The sequence below is a fragment of the Aythya ferina genome (assembly GCF_964211825.1).
Source record: "Aythya ferina genome assembly, chromosome: 1".
NCBI lineage: Eukaryota > Metazoa > Chordata > Aves > Anseriformes > Anatidae > Aythya > Aythya ferina.
The window spans coordinates 172,149,085-172,176,022 of record NC_140296.1 but is presented as its reverse complement, the minus strand read 5'-3'; the positions used below and the strand labels follow the sequence as shown (position 1 = coordinate 172,176,022).

The window sequence follows — 26,938 nt, the reverse complement described above, 5'->3', positions numbered from 1 at the left end:
GGCATCTAAAATGAACAACAGATAAGCAGTGAACTTAGAGTGTCCATATGTATAACATGTATCATATGTATATTGTACTCATTTTAACCCAGTATTTAATACGGTATTATTTCCTGATAGTATTTACCGATTCAGAGACAAGAAATTCCCCCAGTAATATTTTGGATATTGTTCCCACAAAGTAACTGTGAGAACCAGGCACTAGCTCTGTCAGGCAACAAAGGAAGGCTGTTAGAGACTTACTGTTACTGCTACTTGAACACAGGGTTCAAAGCTGAAAGATGAAAACTTTAAAATGTACATTTCTACCTGCTGCCATGGCAAAATCATGGACAATGTTTCCTTCTGTTAATCATTTTCATATTTTGCTACAGTGTAGCTCTAAGCAGCAGAGGAAAAAAAAAAAAAAAAAAAGATTAGAATTCATGGAAAAGTTATTGGGATTGTCACAAGCTAAGCTATTAGCAGAATGCATATGCATTTACAGCATTTAGTTCGTATCCATTAACTAGATATAATTAACCACAATGACAGAAATGGGATTATATAGCCTAAACTAGTAGACATTATTGGATTTAATAAATACATTAATGTAATGTAAGCTATGAGCTACAAAGATTGAACTCACTCATCATCACTGAGTAATCTGCAATTTTTACAAAATTCTTATTAGATATCTACTTAATTTGAAAAATTATTCTAACAAATTGAATATTACCATTAATAAAAAAAGACATGGGAATAACATACCAATTCCAAAATGACTACTTCAGTGCAATATGTATGAAATATTGTTTGTGCTTGTGTTTAACCTAAGTTTTTCTCAAAATGTTCTCCTGAGCTGGAGGAAGGATATAAACTGGTTTATTTATTTTTTTATTTAGTCAAAACAAAACCAAACTACTCACCCTTCCATGTATCTATTTTCATTTTGTGTGTCACATTAAAATAGCATATGCACTAGTCATGTCTATATTATTGATGACAACATGGTGGCTATTGGACTGACATAATGGTCTTAAGGACCAAATATAAATATATTCTAATGAGATAATCCCTAGAGCATAGATATGGAGGAATGCTATATAAATAATGTCACTTCTATCACAGAATTGGTTTCAAATTAATTGTTTCTCTCTAAAGCTCTAATTATCAGGAGGAATGCAGTTAGTCAGAAAAGATGAAGTTTAAAAGAGCATAATGTTTAATAGCTCATTAAATAGAAAATATATTGTATATTTGGGAATCAGAATGACTTGCAGCTAACTGTGAGATGATGGGTCATGGCATATGAAAAGAGACTTTTTGGCAGGAAAGCAATTTGGTAATACTGACTGCAGACTACATTTACTTGACATTCGGAAAGATTATATGACACCAATGCAGATGAGATGAACAATGAAGAGAAAAGGACAGGCAAGGAGACCTAGAGGCGAAAAAGTTAGGTTATGAGTGTCTGGGTGGATGAAGAGGAAGAGGAGAATACAAGTGTCATTACTGTGGATTCAGTTTTTAAAGTGGGAATGAGAACAAAATTATCGAAGAGAGTGCATTCATGCAGCTGTTGCGATAGCTGTGTCAGCACTCTTGCCACACAGGGTTTTATTTAGGATTCATATAGGTGAATAATTAGCAATTCTATAATTTGTCTTCTGATAAGAAAACATAGCAACTGTTACATACTAGTTGCTCTGGATATGCTTTAAAAAGCACACTTCATTTTATAAGAGTGTGAAGTGTGTATTTGCCAGACATCAAATACGTATTTATAACAGATGCAACAAATCAAAGCAATGCCAAAGAAATTCTGAAACATTTAGGAATAATGCTAAAAAAAAAATTAAAAAAAAAAAAATTACATCACTGCCTCAAAGCAAAAGCTCAGAAAGGCTGAGCTAAGCTCAAATTTTCTCCTAATAGATTTCCACACAAGCAGTGACCCCAACAATTACATGAAAGGATGCAAACATGATCAGAATGGGACAAGGCAGCTGCACATGACCAGCTTGGTCACAATCACATCAGGCCATGCAGGCCACACTGACCTCCACAAACATGAGAGCTAAAGCCCCATACATCTTCACATAGTCATCTAAAAGCATGAAGTGATGCACTGCAGCATGTGGGCTCAGATTTCCAGATGAAGCACATGCATCTGAAAAGAGGAAGAGAGTTGCCCACAGTTACGTTCATTTTTCTTGTTAGCTTTTGACCACAAGATTATCCATGTGGTAAAGGAAAAACTGGGGTACAATCACCAAGAATACTTCTATCAGATTATCATGTTTATAAACAGAAAATAATAAAATCATGTTGCCTTAAAGGAGAATGAATCCACATGGGAAAGAAAAAAACATTTCCTATAGCTGGAGTTCAGCCAGCGCCTGGATTCATGGCTACTTATTTCTTTGAGCATTACACAAATACCAGTGTAATGCCTTGGTTATGAAGATCTGGACACTTTGGCTGTGTGTTTGAAGTATGATCTTAATTCCAATGTAAGCGATATCCCTCATGATTTTAGACTGAACAGAAAAAAAAGCAGGATCATATAATGAGAAGTGTCAGGCAACATTAACCATATTGGCTGATAACATCATATCTGAATTTATAGCATGTTATGTTAGCATACAAATACGATCTTTCTTGTCTTGATTCCAGTAGGCTTATATACCAGAACTTATCTCACTTTATTTACTACTGTTACCAGACCTCAAGAAAAATTTACCATCTTATTTAAATCATAGCTTATTTGTTATAATATATAGATTTAAAAAAAAAATAAATAAAAATAAAATCAAAACTAAATAACCACAGGTAACACAGAGAGACTATTCTTCTCCTGCTATGGCACAGAAACAGATCCTTTTTCTGCAGTTAAGCTTTAAACATGACCTCGTTTCTTGCAGGAATACCATAGCCTGATATACTTTGTCAGAAAGTGATATTTTACTTCAGCACCATGCCAGTAACATCACATCTGAAGAATTACATGATTGTAATTGTAGTTTCTAATGCTATAATACAGGGTGGGTACTTGCAGCACCTTTCTGAGAATGACCTGCTGATATGCAGTCTCTGTTCTGAATATAACGGGATTGGATGTTTATAGAAGGTGTAGGACTGACAATCCATCGAAACAAAGCTCAAGTCTTAAATTTATACCCAGAATACAGACACAAACATAGCCATTTCAGCAGCACCCCACCCACATGCCTTCAACATCGATCACTCTGAACAGTTGGCAACGTTTATTCAGGCTCGCTTCAGAAAAGTCTGCAAGCACATAATTAATTTGACTAGTCCCATTGAAGCTACATGCTTGCAGCTGAAATGCCTTGCTTGATCAGAGCTCGGTTTTTGCCTTGCTGTGCACACAGCAGGTGCACATGATCATTTTTGCCAGTGGTGACTTTTGTGGCTTGGGCAGTTGTACACTAGAATCCAAGCTAAGACTACTGACTCGTTTCAGATAAACCATGAAACAAGCTTCAGATTGTACTAACGCTCATCCATTGCTGGAAAAGATCCAAATTTCAAAGACTGCTATATACAAACAGCACAGAAGACTCTTATCTTTCCTGAGAGCTACCAAGCCATTGTGACGTATTTTGCGTGTCGTGAAGTCCAACGATACACCAGCTAGCAATGACTTAGGGTTGAGTGTAGAACTCAAAAGGCCAAATGGATATCTTACATAGGAACAAACACGAGAGAAGTCTCAAATGGAAGGGGATCTAGTGTGTGGTTTTAACCCAGTGCTCACAGATCCCTCATTTGTGTGGCCATGCATCAGGAGACACCCAGCCTGCACATCAGAGGCTTTGGGACAGGTTCCCTCATATGTGGTGTCCTTTGGTGAGGCAGAAGTCACAGGGGGAGACTGTGACCAGGAAGAGTGACCCATATAAATGTGCTCAGAGGAGCATGAAATGCAGCCTGGTGATCCAGGGGCAGCACTTTATCTTCTGCCCCATTCCATGACATGACAAGTAAGAGACAAGCAGAGAGCCACACACCACACAGCTAACCAGTTTGTGGTGAGATGGGCTGGAGGCCACCGCTCTGTCTTATCAATATGGGATGGAGAAACTGCAGTGGGGGAGCATGAGGAAAAATCTGACATGGGAGCATCACGGCAAATGTGAGAGACTTGTCAGGTCTGTGCTCCTGTCTCCAAAGGAGCTGGTGTGAGACTGTATGTTACTGAGAGATTTATTTTAAAATGCATTATATCATTCTTAAAAAAAAAAAAAAAAAAAAAAAACAGAATGCTAGACTATTACAGTCTCGTTCTAATAAGCCAGTCAAAATATAGACTACTGCGATTGCACCTCCTTGCATTTCAAAAAGGAAATTGCTTTATCGGATCAAGCCAATGGTCCGTCTAGTCCTGTCCCTCATCTTCAATAGTGGCTGTTAATATTACAACAGAGGCAAGAAATTTTCCACACAGCAAGAGGCCAGCATGCTACCAAAAGGAAAAGTTTGGTTATTTATTTCAAAAATGTTTCGCACTAAGCAGCTCATTTCTTAATCATTTTGTTATTTATACAACCAAAGGGGTTTATTGAGCCATGCTCATGCATTTATTAGATTGCAATGTTTGGCAATCTAAAGCACCTTTTGCAGCTTTCATTCAGATTCATGATTTAAGCATAGATTACCAAACAACTAAGAGTCTAAAAATAAACAAAAAAAAAACCCTCTGTGTGCTTTCATCTGTGTGCTTCCCTGTACTATGGCTCTCCCCCTGGCATTGTTAGAGGGATGCTTGCAGTAGAGGAGGCTGTATGCAAGGCTGTCCTGGTGCAATGAGACCTGTATTCAGGTTTCCTATTACAAGATCAGCAAGATGTGAAGTGGGGTTACTCGAAAATGTAAGCCATTAACATAGTTCAGATTATGAGGTTTGATGAGCTTTAAACAAGGGACAAACCCAACTTCCCAATTTTTACACATGCAGTTATATACACAATTGCTTCTAAATCCATACAAAGCATTTTCTAGTGCTACATCAAGCAATAGCTACTGCTACAATGCTTTCTACAAATCAGTATTCCAACATAGCAAAACACAAGAAAAAGCTAAGAAAGCTTTTTTTAGTGACTCTTTCCCATTTTATTTGAGTATGTACTGTCCTGCCACAACTAGTACTGTGAAGCATTGTCTTTATTTTTTCTCTCTTCTTTGAAAGTGTTTTTCAAAATACACTGTATGAAAGAAGCTCTATAAAAAAATACCTTGAACTGTTTATCTTAAAAATGTGACTCTTTTTCCAGTAGCAGTAGGAAAAAGTACATTAGGTGGCCATTATTATTTTGTCTTCTCTTTTGATAAATAACTGACTCTGTATGGTAAATAAGAATGGCTGGCAATGCTGTATAAAGAATCAAAGCACAGAAATCACTACCTTTCCAAGTTGTACCCAGAGCAAAAGGCAACAGCTCTGTAGCTGTCACCAGGAAAACAAATGACATTATTGTTGATGTTTCCACATTCATTCCTATGCCTGATGAGTTTTATATATCCAACTTAGTTATGAGGAATGTTTTGAAGTATATACTGATTGCTCACAAAACTGAATAACTGGGCCAAATTCCCTGCTGAAACAGCTCCAACGCTGCGCTTCTGTATTTAAAAACTATTTCAAATCCATTTACAATTGATTCTGTGAAGCTCAGTACAGTATGTAAATGTTTTCTCACCCTAAAAAAAAAGTAAGAGAAATCCTTTTTTAAGGGCACACTTAAATTCAGTGATCTAAAGATAATGGAGCAAATCTCCAGCTGCTTTAAAATGTCAGAGCTTCAACTACTTCAATGGAGCAAGGGAAATCCACATCAGTTGAGGACGCCCCTCTTAACACATAAAAATTGTCATGAATGGGGACAGGTCAGTGTTGAGCTCTGCTGACACAAGAGGACCCTTCTGTTATATTCATCCAAACCCAACTTTCATCTCAATCCCTTTAAAATTCAGCATTTCAAAACAAAAATGGAAAATGCATTTTCAAATGAAAAGCACTTGCTACCTGAATTATCTGGAGCTGTACTAAAAAATCAATGGGAGAAAGACAACAAACATGTCATTTGAATGAGATATTTAAATACAGACTGTAAATATAAGACTGAACATTAATTAATTAGATTTGTGGAGTCTTCACTTGCTGTAGCCTTTGTATCATCATGCAGTCTTTGTTTACTTTCATTTATTTTCTTTGTTTGATGACGTTTGACTAATAAATACATTGATGAATTGCTTCAGCAAATGCCATCCATATATCACAAAAATAGAATGTACTCAGTGTTTCTGGCACAGTGAGGCTAAAGGATTTGTTGTTGTTTGAACTTTCAGTACATGACAAAGGGAATACTACTGCTGTGCTGGATAAACTTTCTGATTTTTGTTTTAATTTTCAGTGAACAAACAGCTGCAGAATAATGTGACTTAATGAAGCATTTCTAATAAAATACTGCAGAAGTTAAAACAGGGACATAGAACTGCCTGCTCACTGATAGTTGTACTATTCAGAACAATTTTTCAAGATGGTGATCACCTTTTTGTGTAGATGTACAGTATTAGGTAATGTGATTTTTCTGCCTTCCAAAGTCAGTGATTTCCTTTAACATGATAACTATTTAGCATTTTTCTATTACTTATTTATAGTAAGTAAAACATATGATATAATTAATGCAATATATTGCTAATACACTATTTATGCCTCACACAGGTTGGCAAACAGTAATACAGCCTGCAATAAATTTGAGTGCAAAGATGCTCAGATCTAAAAAATTCTATAGTATGTTTTGCTCATCAGAAACACATAGCCTGCATTTGTAAAGAGGTCCTTTATCAAGCCTGTCATCACCTGTGATGAAATTACGGAACTTCTTGGCTGCTGCATGTTTTTCTGCTGTCACAATTCAGTGTAAAGTATTATTTGCTTTATGTAAATCTAGACGGGGTTCAATGAATCATCACTTTGCAAGTTGCCAGTAAAGCAATCGCCAATACCCATCTGTAGACACATCCACTTACTTCCGCACAGAACTAGTTATTCATGTATTCCCCACCAGAATTCTCAAGTGCATCACAAGCACCTACATGAGATCTCTCTGCTCATAGGAAGAGAAGGAGGAAAAGGTTACTTGGTCTCATATCTGGTATGATAAAAGACACTGCCACATTAGACGTCATTCTCTGATTAAAACCGTCTGACAGGAATCAAGATTTTATCTCAAAGTCACCCACTACCAGTAGCATATCTAAAATTAATACCACATTTTTGAAAGCCCCCTTCTGTTCAGACAACATGTGGAAACACTGAATAGTAATCCTGATCTGCAATTAACTAATTGAGCCAAGCTTTCCACTAAAATTGTGGTACTTGTATAGTTTATAACAGTAGCAGTAGTGTAGTTTGGGGAATCAGGACTTTATGAAACCAAAAAACACATAGCTTTCAATATTGCCTCAGCAGTATCAGCTCCCCAAAATAATTTTTTCATAATGAAATTTATATGAATTACTTTACTACTTTTAATTACGCACAAAATAAATTAGAGACATCAATATGAAATGACTGTGCAATTACTGAGAAAAAGTGTAAGAGATGTAACCCTTGCAACCCCTGATAAAAATGCCTTAGTATGCTCTTTCCCAACTTCAGCTCAGCTATATTCACAGTACCATTGAACTGCTCATTTTTAGTGTGTACCTTATGCTACAGAAAATAATCTTAATTTATCAATTTGACATCACTTAGGTCAGCCCATAAAGCAGCTTTGAAGTGTTAAACATATAGCAGGCTGAATGCTAATGTCTGAAGCCACTTGGTAAGACAGAGAAACCAGATAACAATTATCATTCAGTCAATAGTCATTTAAATGTATCCAGTGCTGCGAGAAGACCCTAAGACCCCGAATGCTTTATGGGGCTTCCAGGGATAGGGGCTGAGTATGTTTATTATTCAAATTGGCTGTTCTTCAAGAGTCAAAGCCCTGTTCCTTAAATACAGAGCTGGAGCATGCTAGGGGGGAGAGTGGTGGCAGTGAAGTGCTTCATGCCTTAAAAAAATACTGACAATCTCCGAGCAAAAGCTGGAAAGAGACAACTGTAAGTACACATACAATTTCAAGTGCTTCAAGCAATGATTTTAACTCCTGGTAAGAATGAACCACACAGCAGGGACATGAATGGCAACTCCTAACCAGGCAGTGCAAGCTATTGCTCTTTATCCTTTGCCCAGATAACGGGGTGTCCGATCCTACAGTTCAAGGGAACAAAGCGGGTTATTTTAAAACTCACTCTTGCAAAGCTATAAATGGCAGGGAGCAAGGGAAGAGCCTTTCCACTGCAGAATACCGAACCTGTGGTGTATTTAGGAGGCAAATGAGTTCCCTGAAATGGAAAGAAAGCCACGCAGAGGGGCTGCATGCCCTACACACCACAAGTTGGGGAGCGCTACACACGGAAAGGGAGTCAAGACCCATCTCTTGATCGCTCTTGTTTTAAAGGATTCTCAAGGCGACTCCACGCTCTTTTTTTTTTTAACCCCTGTCTGGAGCCGTCCGACAAAGATTCCGGTCTCTGAAACCCCAACTCCCCGGGGGCGCAGCGAGTGAGCGCTCAACCTTCCCTCACGAGCAGCGGGGCTGACAGACCCCTGGCTCCCCCAGCCCCCGCGGGTGAGGTACTGCGCCCGAATAAGAAGACCCCAAACGATGAGGGAAAAAAAAATAAAAATAAAATAATAATTAAAAAAAAAATCAAACGCGGTGGGAGGGCGGCAGCTGACCCCCTCAGCCGGCCTCCCGCAACTTTTGGGCCCCACGGTTGTCGGCTCACCTACCTGCAGCCCCGCTCCGAGCTGGCAGCACCCCGCGAGCGGCCGCCTCCCGGCGAGGGGGAGCCCCGGCCTCACCGCCCCGGCATCGCCGGCGCCCGGGGGCATGGAGCGGCGCCGCGCCCGCCTCGGCTCCCCTTGGCTCGGCTCTGCACGGCACGGCACGGCACGGAGGGGAAAGGCAGGCAGGCAGGCGGCGGTCGGTGCCCGGCTGTCCCCCGGCTGTCGGGGAACGGAGCGGGAATCCGGCTGGGAGGATGCGGGAGGGAGGGCGAAGTGCGTGGGGAGGGAGGGGAGACTCGAAGTGGCTCGGAGTATTTAAAAAAAATAATAATAAAATAATAATAAAAACACGGAGAGGAGGAGGAGAAGTAGGGGCTGGCTGTGGGGCGAGGAAGTCCTGCAGCCTGGTGCGGCTCCGGCCCCTCCGCCAGCTGCGTGCGGTCCCGATTCAGCCCCGGCGGCGGAGGACGGGAGGAAAACCCGCGGCGTCCTGCAGCAATCCCTCCGTTGCCGCGGCTCTGATTGGCCTGCCTTCCCCACACGGCTCGCCTTCCCCTCCTGCTGCCTCCTTCTCCCTCTTGGGAAAAGTAATTGGAGAGCCGGAGCTTCACCTTCAGCACCAGCAGCAGCAGCAGCAGCTTCGCGCAGGGGCCGCCCAGCCGGGGGGCGGAGGGGGAGCCCGCCTTGCTCCTGCTCCTGCTCCTACTCCTGCTCCTTCCCCTTCTCCTTTCTCCGCTCGTCGGCCCCCTGCTGAGCCCGCTTAGAGAGGGTCTGGCCGGGGAGCGGGGCTCCGGCCGCCTGCCGCCCGCCCCCACGGCTCGGCTGGGCTCGGCACGGCTCTCCCTCCCCTCCCGTGCCCACCCTTCCCTTGCCGGGCAGCGGGCGGGGGGCTGCCAAGTTTCGGCACACACACACGTGGGAGGCGGCGGGGAGAAGAGGGGCACCCTCGCACCTCCCCCGGGACCGCCGCGATGGGGACACGGGGACGGGACGGGCAGGGGGACCCCCGACGGCTCCCCCGGGGCGCGGGGCAGGGGTCGCGGCGGCTGGGGCAGGGGCAGGGTAGGGGCAGGAGGGACGCGGCGGCGCCGGCAGCCAAAAGCTGGACTGTGTCTCCCTCCAGAGGGAGAAGGGAGGCACTCCCGGCAGCGGGGAAGCCCGCTTTCCCCCGGCGGTGCCTGCCCGTGGGCTCCCGGGCTGGCTCCGTGCTGCCGGGCTTGGGGGGTTTTAGGGGAATTTGTTAGGGGTCAGAGCCTGAAGGGCTCTTCTCCTCCTGCCCAAAGCCGGGAGAGCCCAGCGGTGGCTCGCCACGGCTGCTGATGGATAGGGGAAATGGTGGTGGCTGAGGATAAGTGAAAGTGCAGCTTGCTCCTTTACTGCAGCGTGGTTTGAGCCGTCTGAAGGGGGATGCAGAGAAGTGGAGGGGAGGGGGCCAGAGGTGGGCAGAAAGGGCCCTCAGTCATTCCAGTGATATAAAACAGAGGGCCAAAGTCTTGCTGTTGTCCCAGAATGCTTGTCCATTCCTGGGTTAAAATAGGAATGAATGCATATTGGATTAAGTAGTGCTGATATACTTAATTATCCATTGTCTTCATATACATGTATATATTGTAATTTGCATCAGCTTGTATAACAGCACACTTTTGAGAAAAGAAGCCTTTGTTGAGCCTTTAGCTGTCATCCCATCTTGTATGATGCTGATGGTCAACTCTGAGAAATGGAAGAGGGGAGTGAAACACTCTCCTGATTGTTATTCTTCACGCTAGAGTTTTTCTGTGTGAGTAAAGATCTGCAGAATGTTTGATTTTCTTTTTTTTTTTTTTTTTTCTCAAAGCAAATACAGACCTAAAGGTCCATGCAATCAGAAAGAAAAGTCAAAATAAAGAAACAGTAAGGATGTTGACTACCTGGCACACAAGTAGGACAAAATACAAAGAGGCTGGTGTGGGAAAGGTTGCCTGGAAAATAACCTGGTGTGTGGTTGTCACAAACACTCTTGCAGCAGGCACTGCAGTACACATGCCTGGGTGTGAACTGGAGCCAAATTAAAAGCCTGTTTGGTTATAAAGATAAATGTGGTCTTACCTCATTCATTAGAAGCTGATACAATAACATCACACTTTCCCTAGTCAGTGGCTGTGTTTCTGCAATCACAAGCAGCTAAAACAATGCAGAAGGAACTGAAACCAGATCTGCAATCAGCAGCATAATTTCAGTATGTTGAGATAGACCAAAAATAATGTGAATCCACTGGGGCCAGATGCTCCTGTCCCAGAAGTGCAAAATAACGGAGGACCCAGAATATGTAATAGAATAGGGTAGCTTTTACTGTCGCATGGGTCAATGTAGGACCACAAACACTGTTACTAGATTAAAAGTAGCCCAAGTACACCAAAAATGCAACTACAGCAGCTAAAATGCAGCTACAGCAGCTACTGCACTTCAGACATAGCTAGCACCTTGTAATTATAGGAGCACATAGACCTATATTAGCTGCATGTATCATTACCCTGACTGTGTATGGTGAGACCAGAGAATACTCAGTAGTTTCATGTTGCTGCCCTGCTGTTACAAGAATTATGCAAACACTTCTGAGACACAGAACTATTATAACCTAGTTAAAACAATACCAACAAGTCACATAAAAATAAATAAATAAAAGGGGAAAAAAAAAAAAAAAAAAAAAAAAAAGGCATACAAAGCAATGGATAAGTGACAACTTGCTCTGGAAAATGTAATTATTCTTTATTGTGTGATGCTGCTGCACATGAGCAGTTGATCACTTTGCCTGACACATGAAATTCTGAACGTGTGCACAGTATTCAGGCACAGGTTGCGTGACACCGTGCAGGAAGATGTTCTTTCAGGAAGATGTGCTTTCAAAAGCTTTTCTATGTACTTTCATACTAAGTCCAACACTCCTGGGAAGAACTGAAATGATCCATTACACCTATGCTGTACAGCTGGTTTTACAGATGCCTACTTAGTAAGTCTGACTCATCTCCAAAGGTGCATTTGTGCATGCTGTACATACACAATATGATAAATTTACCATTTTCTGGAAATACCAGATTGGCTGTCTTTGTCCTACACGGCCTGTATTTATATCTTTCTGACTGGAAAATCCCCAACAGAATGCTGTGGCCTTAGAACGCAGCCCAGTTACAAAACACAGTTATTGTATGAATGTCCTCTCTCTCTTTCTTTCCTCATTTTGTTTAGTTTTTGAGTTAGTGTCACTACATCTTACTTTTCATCACTTTGTAGGGCTCTTCTACACACTGAAAGAAAAGCATAAAACATAAAAATGGGCATTGGCACTCACAACAGGTGTAATATTTGGAACAACTTCAGCATTTTCATTTGAAGAGGAACATCAGAGCATAAAAAGCAGGGAAATAAACATTTGTTTCAGAATGTAATAGTTGTATATATGTTGATCTAGTATATTTTTATATGTTGATTTTACCCAGAGGCAGACTTGTTTCTGAGCTTCTAAGCGGTGGAAAAGAAAATGTATATGTTGGTAGACACATGTAGATTTTGCCTCTAAGAACTGATAAGTTCACTAATGTCTACCCACGAGTTTGATCCTTTATCTTCACCATGGTATCCTTCCCCTCTCTTTACCCACCATGCTAGTAACTTATTTTAATTAAAAGTGCCAGTGATGGCACTGCTTTTTAGATTAGTAGTTAGGTTGTCAGTTTCTCATTTGGTTCATAAAAAAATATTTTTTTACCTGGGCCTTCCATTGAGTTAAGCATTGAGTTAAGTTCCAAGATAAGCAGGAACACCTCAGCATAAGAGACCTACAGTGTCTTAGAGTCTGAAGTGCAGCATCAGATGTCCCATTTTGATCCCTCTTGAGTGTCAGTGCTGTCCCCCCAGTGTATTTGAATGCTCCCCCCAGTTTAGTGCACCTGCTGGGAGTGTTTCCACTCTGTCTTGTAGGTTGTTAGTGAGGACTGTAAGCAGATCGACCAGTATTGAACGCTGAGAAATGCCACAAGTGACTAGCTACTGTTCATTAAGCCTGGCACTTCAACCAAATTACACCCACATTATAAGATATCCAGTACATATCTGCCCAATTTGTTTGCAAGGATGTTATGGTAGACCATGTCAAAAGCCTCATCAGAGTAAAGACAAACAGGTACTGTGGTCCCCTGCCCCTCACTGCCAGCCATTTCATTGTAGATTTTCCTTGTTAAATCTGTATCGACTATTCCAAATCACCTTCTTGTTCTTCGTGTGTGTGGAAATGTCTTCCAGGATAATTTTCTCCATCACCTTCCTGGCAGCTGACCTGTAGTTCCCCACATCCTCCTTGCCTTCTTGAAAATGGGCACATTTGCCATTTTCCAATCATTTGGGGTCTTCCCCTGTCACCATGATGACAGATGATAGAGAGCAGTCTCACAGTGGCATCAGCCACTTGGATGCACTCAGTGCACCTGGTCCCATAGACTATTTTAAGTCTATTTTTTTTTTAAGAGGGCTGTGTTCTTCCTCTATCAGAGGTGGTGCTATGCTCCCCCAAACTCATCCTCAAAGCAGAGTTAAACAAAGATTGAGAAATCCTGGGGTGAATGCTGTTTGTCTGACATTTTGCATGGAATATGACGCAAATGGATCTTTCTTCTTACTCTGTTTCATCAAAAAGAGCAAAATTCCCTGGGCTGTAAGCATTGTAGCTATTTCAAAGCAGGGATGCTTCCTTCTAATACTTTGTAAAGCACCTAAGCTCCCTAAAGGGGAAAGATTTTAAAACTTTCACTACTCATTTCTCGTTTGCTACACCTTGTCAAGTCACCAGTGAGCTTTTCTTTTTTAGGCCTTTTATATATCATCATAAGGCACCTTACTTTCTCCATGTGTTAGAGACCCTGTGCTGCCAGCTGCAGCTTTTGAGTCTTGCTCTGGGTGAGGCACATACCAAAAAGTTAGGTATTGACATATTTTGTGTAGTGGCTCCAAAACTTTCCTGAATCTATGTAAACTACATGAGAAAAGGAAAAAAAAAAAAATCTAAACAAAATCAGATATGTTGAATATATCACTTGCTTGATTACCTTATGTATTCAATAAGCAATGTGTCTGTACTTTATTACACCAAAAGGCTACAAGGCCAACTGTATTGCACAACAAAGAACATGCCAAGAACATTAAGTGTGGTGCTGGTTGCCTATTTAGAGATAGAGTACTACTCATGAGCTTTGGAAAAGCCCACAATTATATTGAGAAAGAAATTGTGAGTCATTTTTCCTTTTTTTTTTTTTTTTTATAACTATTCCCCCTCCTACATCTGTGGGACTCAGCAGGAAATAGAAACAAACATTAAATCAGGCATCTGAAGAAATAAATTGGGGCAGGGGGGAGGGAAGAGGAAAATGTTCATACACATCTGGCCCATAGTTGAGTTAGAATATAAGTACTCATTCATTGCCCTAATATGCATTTGTCTTAATCTGATACAATATGGAAGTTCCCATTTTACTGTGTATCAAACAGCATGAGCCCTTACAGCCATGCTTACAAAGAATGTTTTACCCCTGGTTAAACATATGTTAACTTTGTTTCAATTTTATATTAAAGGTTGCATTACAGACAAAATGGTGGGGAAAAAAAGGCAATTTTTTAATTTAAAATTTTGCAGAAGAGTGATGGGCAGGTCTCCTTACCTAATGAGATTTTTGTGCCATTTTAAAACAAATATAATTATTTCCAGAATTTATGTCTTCAATTATTTTTATGAATTAATTATGTATATATAATTAAATTATATTAAAGGAAAGGAAACCTTGTGAAAACAGAAAGTAAAGCAGACCATGAGTAGGAATGATAAGTAAGGATCAGGTTGATTTTACAAAATGAATCACACTGATTTTTTTTCTGAAACCTCTTTACTGGGGGCAACATATGTTGGCAGATTTGGGAACTCATCTACAAGAAGAATTACACTTCACTTTAGAGATCCATAGTGCCATTTATTATCTCATGATTTAGCATTTTCTAATCTGTGTGGTGTCATTTTCAAAACAGGCATCACAAATTCTGGTAAAAAAAGGTGTCAAAGCTTATTAGCCCAGTAACTCAGTTCCCCCATGATGCGAGATAAATTAGGGGTCTGTCAGATGTGTTTTTTGCCAAAAAAAAAAAAAATCATTGTGAACTTACTTGGGTTATTTTTTCTAGAGAAATAATGTGGTCTGTTTTATAGTTACAACACAGTCTTTCCAATAATATCGTACACAGTTCAGTAAGGAAATTTAGTGAAGGATACAGTGCATTAAATAGGAATAAGTTGTTCTGTCTCAGTATTTCTTTCTGATTTAAAGTTTTTCTTACTCTGAATTTTAAACACTTATATTTTAATAAGGAAAGGAAAATTACACTCAGGAATGTGCTAGGCTTGTGTTTGTGCATTAAAAAACATTAAAAGATGCCTTAAAGGTTATTATAGGCTTTGCATTTTATGGCATTTTAATAGTAAGGCAAAAAGAGGTGTATTTTGGTATCATTTTTCTGAATCTTGGGTACAGGCAAAAGTAGATCTTCTGAGAGTGAAGAGCAGAAGTACTGTTTTTTAGAATATTATCTACTGAATTTATTCCAAAACAGCATGTAACTTGGGGGGAAGAAACCAACACAAGAGCAGACTATTATAATTTTTAAATGTTCTGAATTGCAGATTTTTAAGACATTTTCAAAACCAGAACCACTAAAAAGGAAGCACTTTTTTAAGGGGAGGGAGGGGAGGAATTAAAGAATCGTTCTACTTGGCTGAGGACAAGCAGCTATTAATTCAGCATGAAAAAGTACCTCTGATTAATGAAGAATCAAAAAAATAAGCTTCATATATGTATAAAGTTACATTTTTCTACTTAGATTAGCTATACTTTTCAATGAGATTACAAATGTGTAGCTTGCGGATTGCATAGTAAACAGCCTGAATATACGGCATCTCTCTTTGTATAAATATGAAAGAAAGCTGGATGTACCTAGAGAGGATTACTGCCACTTAGATCTCAGGATACGCAGGGCTAGGAAGTCCTACGCCAAATGAACTCTGCCTTCCTCCTTCATCAAATATGTGGTAGGAAATGCTAAAGGATGTGTGGCTTTGAGTTTTTCTGCTTTTGTGGCTCTTATTTTCTGATTCCTTTGAAGGGAGTAAATTTGTGCTCGGCAGTCCTTCCAATTAACCTTGGCTTATTCACAGCTCAGACTACACGATGGCAGTGCTGTGATGCCTCGATACACAGCCTCCCTCTGGTGTTACAAACAAGTCCATACTCACCTGACTGAGGTGAAATTAATACCTGGTTACCCACATTAAAAAGCCACAGGTAGAGGGACAGAAATGTCCCCACTTGACTCCCTGTGCCATGTGTGCCCCTGCCTGGGGCAATCTGCTGAAATGTTCACCCTGCGGGATCGGCTGCTGCAGGGCTCCACCACCTGCAGGATGGCCTCACGTAGCACAATATCAGCTCAAATTCCCATTTGTTTCTCACTCGTGGGGCATGGTAAACACAAGACTAAATCTCCTGGTTTGATCTCAGCTGAGGGTAACACTTATTTTCTGAAATCCAGCCCAAGAATGATGTAAGGATGGTGAGCAATAATTGTTGGAGCCCTAGTCCTGGGGGGTGCATCTTGCATGGTCATGAGAATCATTTCGACATTATCATTCTGACCAATGCTTAACCACTTATATTAGTCTTCTAAAATATAGCTTAGAACTAATCATTTCTGTGTGTCCTTTGCAGGCCAGATAAATTTACAAAAATCAAAAAGAGTTGTTTTTGTGTTTTGTTTTTTTTTTTCATGTGCTCCAGGGCACACACACACATAGCAGCTGCAGTGACAGCCAGGTATGCTGGGATTCAGCACCTGGAAATAGACTCGGTGCTCAGAGCTCAGCGTGGAAAAAGCTTGTTTTCTGGAGCATTTCAGAGGTGTCTTGGACAGAGATGCACAGAAGGTACAGCCTAGGAAAGCAGACTCTGCCTCTGCTGCTAGAACAACAAACCCACTGCGGAAATCTTCTTGGTTTTCCTCCCACTTCAAGCTCCATGGCAGATCAGTCCTTCCCTGCCTGATTCCAGAATTACCTCGTTATCCACAAGTGCCCTGGTTTTCACTGGCGTTAAGCACCCAGAAATGTCAGAGAACCACGTAGAGCTGGGGGGGTGGGGGGGTGGGGAGGACGACACAACACGACACGCACGTCTGGAAAAAATATATATATAATTAAGAGAGTAATTGAAAGATTTTGCCGCTAGATGTCAGCAGGCAGAGCACAGACCCGACACACCACCTTAGCAAATCTTGGAAAAGGGTGTTTCAATGTTTCGATTCTCCTTCCCCTTCCTTCCCCCCTCCTCCTCTCCTAGCACATATATGCATATACACATAGGTAGAAAATCACCTAGGGAATACTTCTTTTTGGTTTATTTTTTTCATTGTAATCATACACAGATAAAAAAACAGAATATCTAATACCCAGTTATGCTTGAAAGAAGGGGCAAAGAAAAGAGTTGGCTAAAATTTGCAGTGGCTAAACAAACTGAACAATAACAAGCTCTCTGAGCTGTGAAGTTAATGAAGACATTTTTCCTATGGGTCTTATCCTATGGTTAATTGAAGCTTTTCCTATGCTGGGGAACTTCGAATTTACTTTTTTTTTTTTTTTTTTTTTTTTTTTCTGTAGGATGATCCCAAGGAGCAGCTCTTCAGAGATGCATTTGTGTCTTTTCTCTCTCCTTTCCAAGCATCTTTTCTTATTGCAACTGAATAGCTTTAAGACTGCTACCCATCTTTCAGATGTTTCAGGTGGGGTTCCAAAATGCACAAACTTTGCTTCCATAGGAAACCTAGCAAAAGAAAATGCAGACTGCTTAATCTATTACACACTCAGACTTACAAGGCCATTTATTTTATAGTGTAACTTTGCTAAAATTACTTAACACCTGAACTTGCACTGTCAATTTAAGTGTTCCACTAAATTTTCTGATGATTCCTCATTTTTCTACCCAATTACGAGTTTATGGAATGTGCCTGAATTGACCATTTAGTCTTTGCTGATGAAACCCTAGTTCCTGTAACTGCATGTTAGTGGGTTACCTCTCCTTTTTTTCTGCCTTCTTTAAAAAATAAAAAAAATAAAAAATAAAAATAAAAATAAAAAAGCAGATAGCATGAAATGCTATTGTTTACATCAAGTTTTGACATCCCTCCAGTGCAGTGAAACAGGCAGCATTGATAACAGTGAGAGAATACCAGATTGGCCTCCTCTGTGTGCTAAACTCCAGCTAAACTCCAGAATTTCTACAATTATTCCAGAGAGAATAAGATTAAATGCTCAGCATTTTTCTCTTATTGCAGGCTTATGCTTACTCCAGCTCTTTTTGATTGTATGTATTTTTCTATGTTAAATTAATGAGCTTTGCTTTATTATCCTATCACATTTTAAGCTTTGATTAGTCTAGCTCTTAAAATGTACATAAAAAGAGTTTGATTTTATTAGCTATTATTTAAATGATCACCTTAAATTAATCCCTTTGTAGTGTGAAGCTGTTTTTGTTGCATTACAATGGCTGCTTATCCTTCCTGACCTGAGATTATGTAGCATCATAAAAATTTAGCAACAGATTTTAAAAATTAAAGGGAAATTTTATGAAGCACGAATGACAGCCACGCAGGTTCATTTATACTAGCCTATAACAATGATTCCTTCCGAGCTATTTTTATGGAAAAAGGTCAATGCTATGAAAACTTAGAAGGTAAGGTTTTAACATGACTGATATTTTAAACAAATTTCAGCAATTTCACATTAAGATATCATTCTCAGCAGATTGATTCAGAGCCATTTTCATGTCTGGTAACACAACTACACAATTAGTAAATCTGTTGTGGGAGTCATACCCAGCAAAACTTCTAAATGTTATCCCTGGAAAATGCACACGTGGATAAGCATGAGCCAAATTTACTCTTTTTGTACACAAGTTTGAGAAATGATGATGACCCTTGTTCAGAAGCAAAGTCCATACACCTCATTGATTTCCTGGGGTTAGATTTGCCTGGTTTGGGGGTTTTGTGTGTTTTTGTTGCTGTTTTTGTTTGTTTGTTTGTTTGTTTTGTTTGTTTTGTTTGTGTTTTTTTTTGTTGTTGTTGGGTTTTTTTTGGGGGGGGGGTTGTTTGTTGATTGTTTTTAATAGCATAATAACACCATAATATACCCTCTGCACACTGGAATAGCATGTGCTTGCTCAAAACACCTCCACTCTGTCACATCTGTTTCAGCCCAAACTCCCTCTGTCATGTTGAGCTTGTTCTCCCTTTTTACTCTTCTCCTGTATTGTCAGTTCTGCCGGAACTGTGGGGTGAAGGCAACTTTCATCCTAGTGTTCATTGATGTCTGACTTTCTTCCAGGAAATCCAGTACTCTCATTACATGATGCACATCTTTTGAGGTCAATGGATTCACTCACTAAATTGAGACATCTGAATTCGATCATAAATGCTGACAGAGTATATGATTTTTTAATGCCATAATTTAACATGAGACAATATTTTTTAAGTACTTACACAAGTCTTCATGTGCACACCCTGCTCATTCTAAAGAAAAGTCAAACTAATTCATTCACATTTGCTCAGCACATTAAAAGCCACCTGCCCTGTTACCACCCTCAAACAGGTAAACAAGTGGACAAGAAGTGGTGGAAATAGGTTTTCCAACACAAACTGAAATTAAACATTCTTGGGTTGTCACGGATCAGGAAGGAAGAATAAATGGGCAACCAAGATGATTTTGCTCATATGAGAGCAACAAGCTACATTTTGTCCTCTAGTCCAAACTGATGGAAAGCACACAAGTATAGTGTTTTTTTAATGTGTAGAAACCCAGACCTTAAGATGATCTCTTGAACACAAGCAACACTGACTTATACCAAGAAAATAACTGCAATTGAGAAGGCTGTTGGATCTTTCTAAATCTAGCTAATGTTTGTATGTTTGCCCTGGGCAGGCCACAGTGGACCATCTTCCAGTATTCTTGTTTGAAGCAATAAACTGTGCAGGTAGCTGTGAAGATGAAAACTCACCATCTTCCTGGAAACTGTAATGGTACATGGGATCTTACCAAAAGCACCAGGCTGCAGAGGTCTGGATGACGGAAGTGGAACACACCTTCAATTCAGACAAGAAACCAATGCCTCATCTTCAGTTTTGTTGCATCTAGCTTCAAAAGTGTCTGCTTGTGTTTTATATTCTCTTGGATATTCACATGGATGACTACAAATAGAAGGCAGGGAGGAGTTTCTGTGGGGCCCACAAACTTAATACAATGAAAATGCTCACCTTGAGGGGAAAAAAAAAAAAAAAAAAAAGAGTGACCTCATCCCAGTGGCTGTTGTTTTCTCCTATCACACTTAAGGGTCCTGAGCTGTGAGAGAAGAGCCCTTGTGCACAGACACTGTCTTCTACCAAACTACTAGTTTCTCTTTCATGGTAATATAGCCAAGGGAAATTCCCTACCACTCTGGTAGGGTAATTTAGATGCAGAAAGGTAGGGAACGACCATAGGGAACTATATGATGGACTGGAGAAGTGGTTGGTGTCCAGAGGCTGTGGTGGGCCTGCTAGAGGTGCTGTGACACCTTTGTGGTGGCTGGGGCATGGCTGCCCCCATGGGCCTGCCAGATTCTGCTGCTTCTCTGTCTCACTCCTGCACTGCAGAGGGCTTGTCCTCAGCCAGCACCATCCCAGAGCTCTTCTAAATCACCTTTCCAGCATCATTACCCCATCAGAGGAAAAAGAAAATGTTTTATGTATTTATTTGAAGATCCTTATAAATTCTAAATGAATGAACTTAGTTTTACAGGGTTCGATGTCAATCAATAGCCTTTTTTATTACACTATAGGTTGAAGGTCATTCCAAATGTCACCAGTAAAATAATTAGATCTGTATATGAACAAGGCATATGAGTCTGACCTACACTGACTGACCATCTCCTGAAGTACTTCATGCTTCATTTTTCAAGGAAAGTCCTGCATAACTTACAACATTTACATTAAACTCCCAAATAAGGAAGAGCGTATCTATATTTCCATTGCTAATGTGTCCTATTTTTCAATAATTTGTTTTTATTGTAGTGTCAGCTAGCAAAAAAGCAAGACTGAACCACAGATTTTCACTGTCAGAAGCAGACAGCAGCAGAAAAACGTGCTTTGTCCCAAGTGCAAGGTTAAGGTGTAGATTGGGGTTAAAGCAGACAAATCACTGAGATATCTAGAGAGCCAAAATAGGTGTCTAAACACTTCTTACGATATATATCAAGGAGTCTAGCTACACTGGTAAGCACATTCTCAAAGCCAGATTTTCCCATTACCACCACCACCCCATAAATCCTCAAGCCCATGTCTTGGGACTGCTTTCTATCCTAGATTGGCTGTTCGAGTTGTAGGAAATACCTGAGATTTATTTTTTTTCTAAGAACATTGCAGCAATTTGAGCCCAGATCACCATTAGCCAAGCAAAAAGAAATGAGTCAGGGGACTTTTTTATAGGTCTGCTGCTCGGTGTAGGTATACCTGCAGTAGATGAATACTACAACACTTATTCTCACTCTTACAGCTGGATTTCCTCTACTAAATCTACTATATGGGCACAGCAAATGCTCCTGGATGTCTAAACCCCTAGACATTTATCATTTTGCAACTCTGCAATTGGGAAGTGACATGGCTAATGTTCCCGCATGTTCATGGCTAAAATATTCCTGCAGCCAGAAAGCTATTGAGAGGCTTATTTTAGGTCTAAACCCCAACATCCAAAGCTGAAGGAACTTGCCAAGCCTTAAGTGCCTAGCCTGACAGTGTTCCATGTAAGCCACTTCTCTCCTCCAGTTCTTTACATGCAGAACCCAGTTCTGATGCAGCCCTAGAGTCTAGGAGGCACACTCTCCAGCAGTGAGCTAATGTTCAAAGCTCTCCCTTTTTACCTGACCAGGAACACTTCTTGCATAACTCCGTATGCCCTAACAAGTTTTGCTTTGTAAGCCTCATCCATCACCCAGTGAGACTCCTGTCATACAGCCAACATCAGGAATATCTGGTTTTCAGTAGATAACAAGGTCTGCACACCACTGTACAAATCTCCTTCACCCATAAAGCCAACACTTATCCCCTGCAGTACCTGTCTGGGAGGCTGGAATGAAACCCCGAGCAGACAAGCAGAGAGCACTGTGCCCATAATCAGTGCAACTCCCTGGGAGGAAGGCAGTATAAATTCAAGTCCCTTCCATATTTGGAAATCCCTTCCATATTTGGAAGTGACAGGGAATTAAAAGGAATTTCAAAATTGGAAGTAAATGTCCTGGTTATTGTACAGGTTGTCTTATTCTCCCTTATATTTATTTACTTATTTGGAAAAAAAAAGAAAAAAAAAATCTGCCTAAGAAGATGATCTGGTTTAAATGAGTGCATAATTCTAGGAGTATGTTCACAGCTTAGGTTTTTCAGGAAAGAAAACTTGAAATGGTTGTGTGTAATTGTATAATTTCTAATGCTTAATTCTAGGTTATCTTAGGTGCTTCCCAAGCCATGGGTTTCTAAGGCCCCTTTTCTTGGGTGCCAATTCTTCGCAGGTATTTTAAGAGGCCCAGGACCTGACCTTGCTGTTAAACCTATGTACTGTACCTTGGGATTCCCATATTTTCCCCCAAATATAACCTCTAATACCTTTACATTTCAAATTTTTCAATAACTGTACATTTATAAGTGCATGTTATGAATAAAACCTAGGGAATGAAACAGCACCTCGAACATTTTCAATATTTCAGTTAAAATGATTGCACTTTACAAAGATGGAAGGCTATAATGCTGGGGAAGGAAAAAAAAAAAAAAAAGAGAGAGAAACGGATTGTAATTATTTTTCAAAACATTTAATTAATTTACCAATTAACTTGATTCTTCTACATAGGCAGTGGGTAAATGTCATTTTCCAGACACAGACAACCCTGCAGAAAAGGCTACACCCTCCCTGTTGGAGCGCCTGTGTTTGATTTGATAGTAGATGCATGCAATCTCTCTCCAGCTCTTTTCAACAAGCTAAGACTAGACATTAGCCTTTAGGTATTAAACGGAGATCAGATGAGTCTTATACATGGTAAACTAAGAAAAAAAATACTTTTTCATACTTACATACATACAAACATACATACAAAAATATTTTTTCATACTAATACATAGAGGTGGGGGAGAAGGTTTTTGTTTGTTTGTTTGTTTTAATAGTATGTCCACTTTCATTTATGCCTTTTAACTCCATTGCAAATTAGGAGAAAAAGAAATTGAGAAATCAGTTGCAACTTACAGCTACAAGCGAGATTCCAGAGGTGCCAAACACCTGCAGTCCCCACTGACTCAAAAAATTAGTGCCTCAAAATATTGTTCCCACAAAAGTGATCAAGATCACTACCTGGTGATCTTTCAAGGTCCCTTCCAACCCAGGCTGTCCTATGATTCTCTGATTATGGTTCATTATTCTTTTAACTTCAGGCTTATATTGTCTAATTCTAGAATGGAATAAAAGATTTGATCATCATTTCAGGCAGTCTGCCACATCTCTGTGCGGTACAGAAAAGGCACAGACTATCAAATTTCTGTGAACACAAAGTAAGTTTTTTAGTTACTTGTCATACGATCATATTTTTACCCTTAAACAAGTCTAATTGCAACATGTACCATTGTTTGTCACAATATACTGCCTTTCTCCACCAGCTATCAAACTTTTACACTGACTCAGTAACAGGTATTGGACCATGTTGCATGAACTGCTCTAATACAACACATGAGCCTTGCTAATATTGCCTATTTTACACACAGACTATATTTTCATTGCTACCTGCAACTACATGTCATTTGCTTTCTTTTTCAAATGATGTTCCACTTCTGTTGAAGATTAAACACAACAGTATTACATTTCTTTTCTTAGAATGATTATGTTATGTTCAGCAGATATCAAATCATGTCTGGAAATATAATTTACATGTGTACCAGGAGAATAGACTAATTTATAATAAACCATGACATTACCTATCAAACAAATAATTTAAGGCCAACACACACAAGAAATCTTTATTTACAAAATAATGAACAATTTTAAATCTTAACGTCTCCCATCTCTATTATGTTATGTGCAAACAATTAAAATAGCAGTCTATCTATACGTACATCTACATCTACAACTAAATCTACACCTGTCTCTGTGTCTGTGTCCATGTTTAGGTTTAAATTGTATTGATATCTGCATCTGTATCTCTAACTTTCTATAGATATCATCATGTTGTTAAGCTTCACAGAGTTCCTGCATCAGAAAAGTTATCCAAGCTTGTCCAAGGTCACACAGAAATGGCATCATAATTTAAATCAAAGCCCAATGAGAGTTCCGGGAGTGCTGGAGTCATATATGAATTAGTACCATGTGTAACTTAAAAAGGAAAAAGAAAAAGGAAAAAAAAAAAAAAAAAAAAAAAAAAAAAAAAAAAAAAAGGCCAGAACAAGCCACTAGCATAGACATACTTATTTAAGTATAAACTTTGTAATTGCCAGTAATTTATACCAAAGAATTCAATGAAAACATAATACCCATGAAGTTCATTAGTTGTTTTAAGAGTTTACATCTTTTTGTGTGTGTGTTAGTCTGGTGCTTTCTTTCCTTACTACAATATAGCTTTCAGTAATACTAGAGAAAGTTTGTTTGTTTGTTTGTTTGTTTGTTTTAATACAGATACTTTCATATATCCAAGCCCCTTTTTATTTTATTTGTAATGTAAAACAGTTAACTAAAGCACACATGTCATTAAAGAAAAGACTGAAAATGGAATTGACAGCACAGTTTTAAAAGTCTTAAGAATATTTTGTATCTAGAGTGGTTAACACATTGGCTTTGTTGTGCTTTTTGCCTCATCTCAAGTACTAAAAAGATACTGCACTTGTTCCCATGCACAAACACAAAGAATAAGACCTGCTACACATACAAGTATGTTCCCTTTGGCGTTGTTTGTATCACCCACTGAAAATACCTCTCCAAACTCATACATCCTCTCCAGGAGAGGTGACAGAAGCATTCTTTCTCTCTCCAACATGTAGGATGACTCTTCTTTCCTCCTGGCTTAGCTGAAGATGAAAAACAGCCAGTAAGAAAACCCACTGGGGCTACTAGAAGGAGATTTACACCCATGTTAAGGCATAGACATCACACAAGTCATCAAGGAAAGGATTTCTTTATCCCTCATTTTTCTTCCTTTTTATTACAATGTTTACTACTTAAATCTGTTAAACATGTAGCATAATACTTCTTGAGACAAATACTTCTTGACACATTCCTTTTTTTCATACATTAAACTCATGTTGAAGTCCATAATATAGTTTTATGAGGGGCAGATACTATTATTTTTAAATGAATACTTTTTGGATATTCAGATACTAGGTAACATAACATTATTGACTGTAGGGGTGAATGGGCTTGTAAAGAGCTCACAGGAAGGAGATCCCCTGACTGTTCCACTTCACACTATGCTGCAAGCTTAATGGATATCATCCATATATGTATGTGTTTGTGGGGAAAAAAAAAAAAAAAAAAAAAAAAAAAAAAAAAAGATGTTGATCTAATACATCCTATATACATTGTTTCATGTTCTGTTGGAATTCTGTGTTATGAATTCTATGATGATGATGTTTCATTCTGCCTAATGAAATGAATGGTGATTTCTGCAAATTGACTTGCCTATGTTAGGTCTGACTATAAATCTCTCATTGTCTCCTCCCACTTAAGCACAACATTTCTTTATAGAACAGCAGCCTATTTTTGGCACATGGAGTGCCAACCTTAGCAAGTCTACATGATGTTTAAATTTCCTACATCTTCAGCAGGTAATGCTTTAACCTTACATTATGAATCTTCCTTAAAAACTTTTAACAATTATGTAAGTTAATATGTTTCACATACAGTTAATATATTTGATTTTACTTCTTAATTTCAAAACTAAGCAGTTCGTTTCATAAGCATAGAGGAAAAAAAATGTGGATCCATCCTGATGTGCAAAGCAGTTATAGAAACTGATAATAATTTTGACATATCTGTCAACCATGGCTAAAACCTATTGCTACCATACCTTTAAAATCAATTGCTGTGTTTTAAATTCTTGAAAGAAAAACATTTTTTAAGGAGAAGTACAAAGTTCAACTCATTTGTACTAATTTGAAAATAAAAATTTTATGTCTAGATGAAAGCATTGGGTTTTGATCTGATTAAGATCAGATCATAAAAAAGCCTGTGTTTCAATCATTCTTCTTTCAAGTCCAAGGCTCTTAGAATTGAAGTGTTCAGTGTACATTAAACAAATGCTTATTCAATAGAAGTACAAATTAATAATTAAATTTATTAAATTAACTGGAAACATTATTTTAATTGTGATACACAGCATTTTTAGCTTATTACTTCTCTAATTAATTGTATATTCATTTAAGAAGTCATTCTCCAGGAAATTTAAAAATCAAATAAAAGAATGCTTCCCAGTATTAAAAAAATCTAAATTGAAGGGGAAAACACTGTCATTTCCTCCCTTGTGATGTAATTAGGAAGACTTCTGGAACACCCTTAGTTGATCCTACTGAAATTTCCCTATCATCATTCCCCTGTATTCTGATCAATGAAATTTCTGACTTAATTCTTCTAAGGACACTGTGCTACTAGACCATGAGATAAGAAGGTAAAGAAGACAGAGTATGTCATGTTACATAAATTAAAAAGTAACAGTCACTTCTGCAGGAGTCTATACACTTGTTCTCTCATTTGAAAGATCCTTTCAGTAATAGTAATTACTAAAAATGTACTTAAAAATGCAGCAGACTGATTAAATCAACTATATAAATATACATTTTTTAAATGCTGCATTTTTTTTTCTTATCTCAATAAAGGTGTGTTTTCACTATTATATCTAGCAACTGCAATCCTATCTAGCTACAAAAAATAATTTAACATGGTCACACTCAGCCTATGTGAATGGAGCAAACCATGTG

At 39.2% G+C, this 26,938-nt stretch overlaps 1 protein-coding gene across 2 annotated transcripts in view; it reads right to left on the bottom strand.

The window, feature by feature from the left end:
- The window catches only part of TAFA2 (TAFA chemokine like family member 2), a 194,950-nt gene extending 185,358 nt beyond the window's left edge, over positions 1-9,592 (bottom strand). Inside the window, exon 1 of one of the 2 annotated variants that reach the window (XM_084492880.1) lies at positions 8,855-9,592. The gene's annotated coding sequence lies outside the window, so the exon portion shown is untranslated. Of the gene's footprint in view, positions 1-2,045; positions 2,066-8,854 lie in introns of those variants that run through there. The other variant, XM_084492882.1, reaches the window with a different exon arrangement.
- Between the last annotated feature and the right edge of the window lie 17,346 nt (positions 9,593-26,938).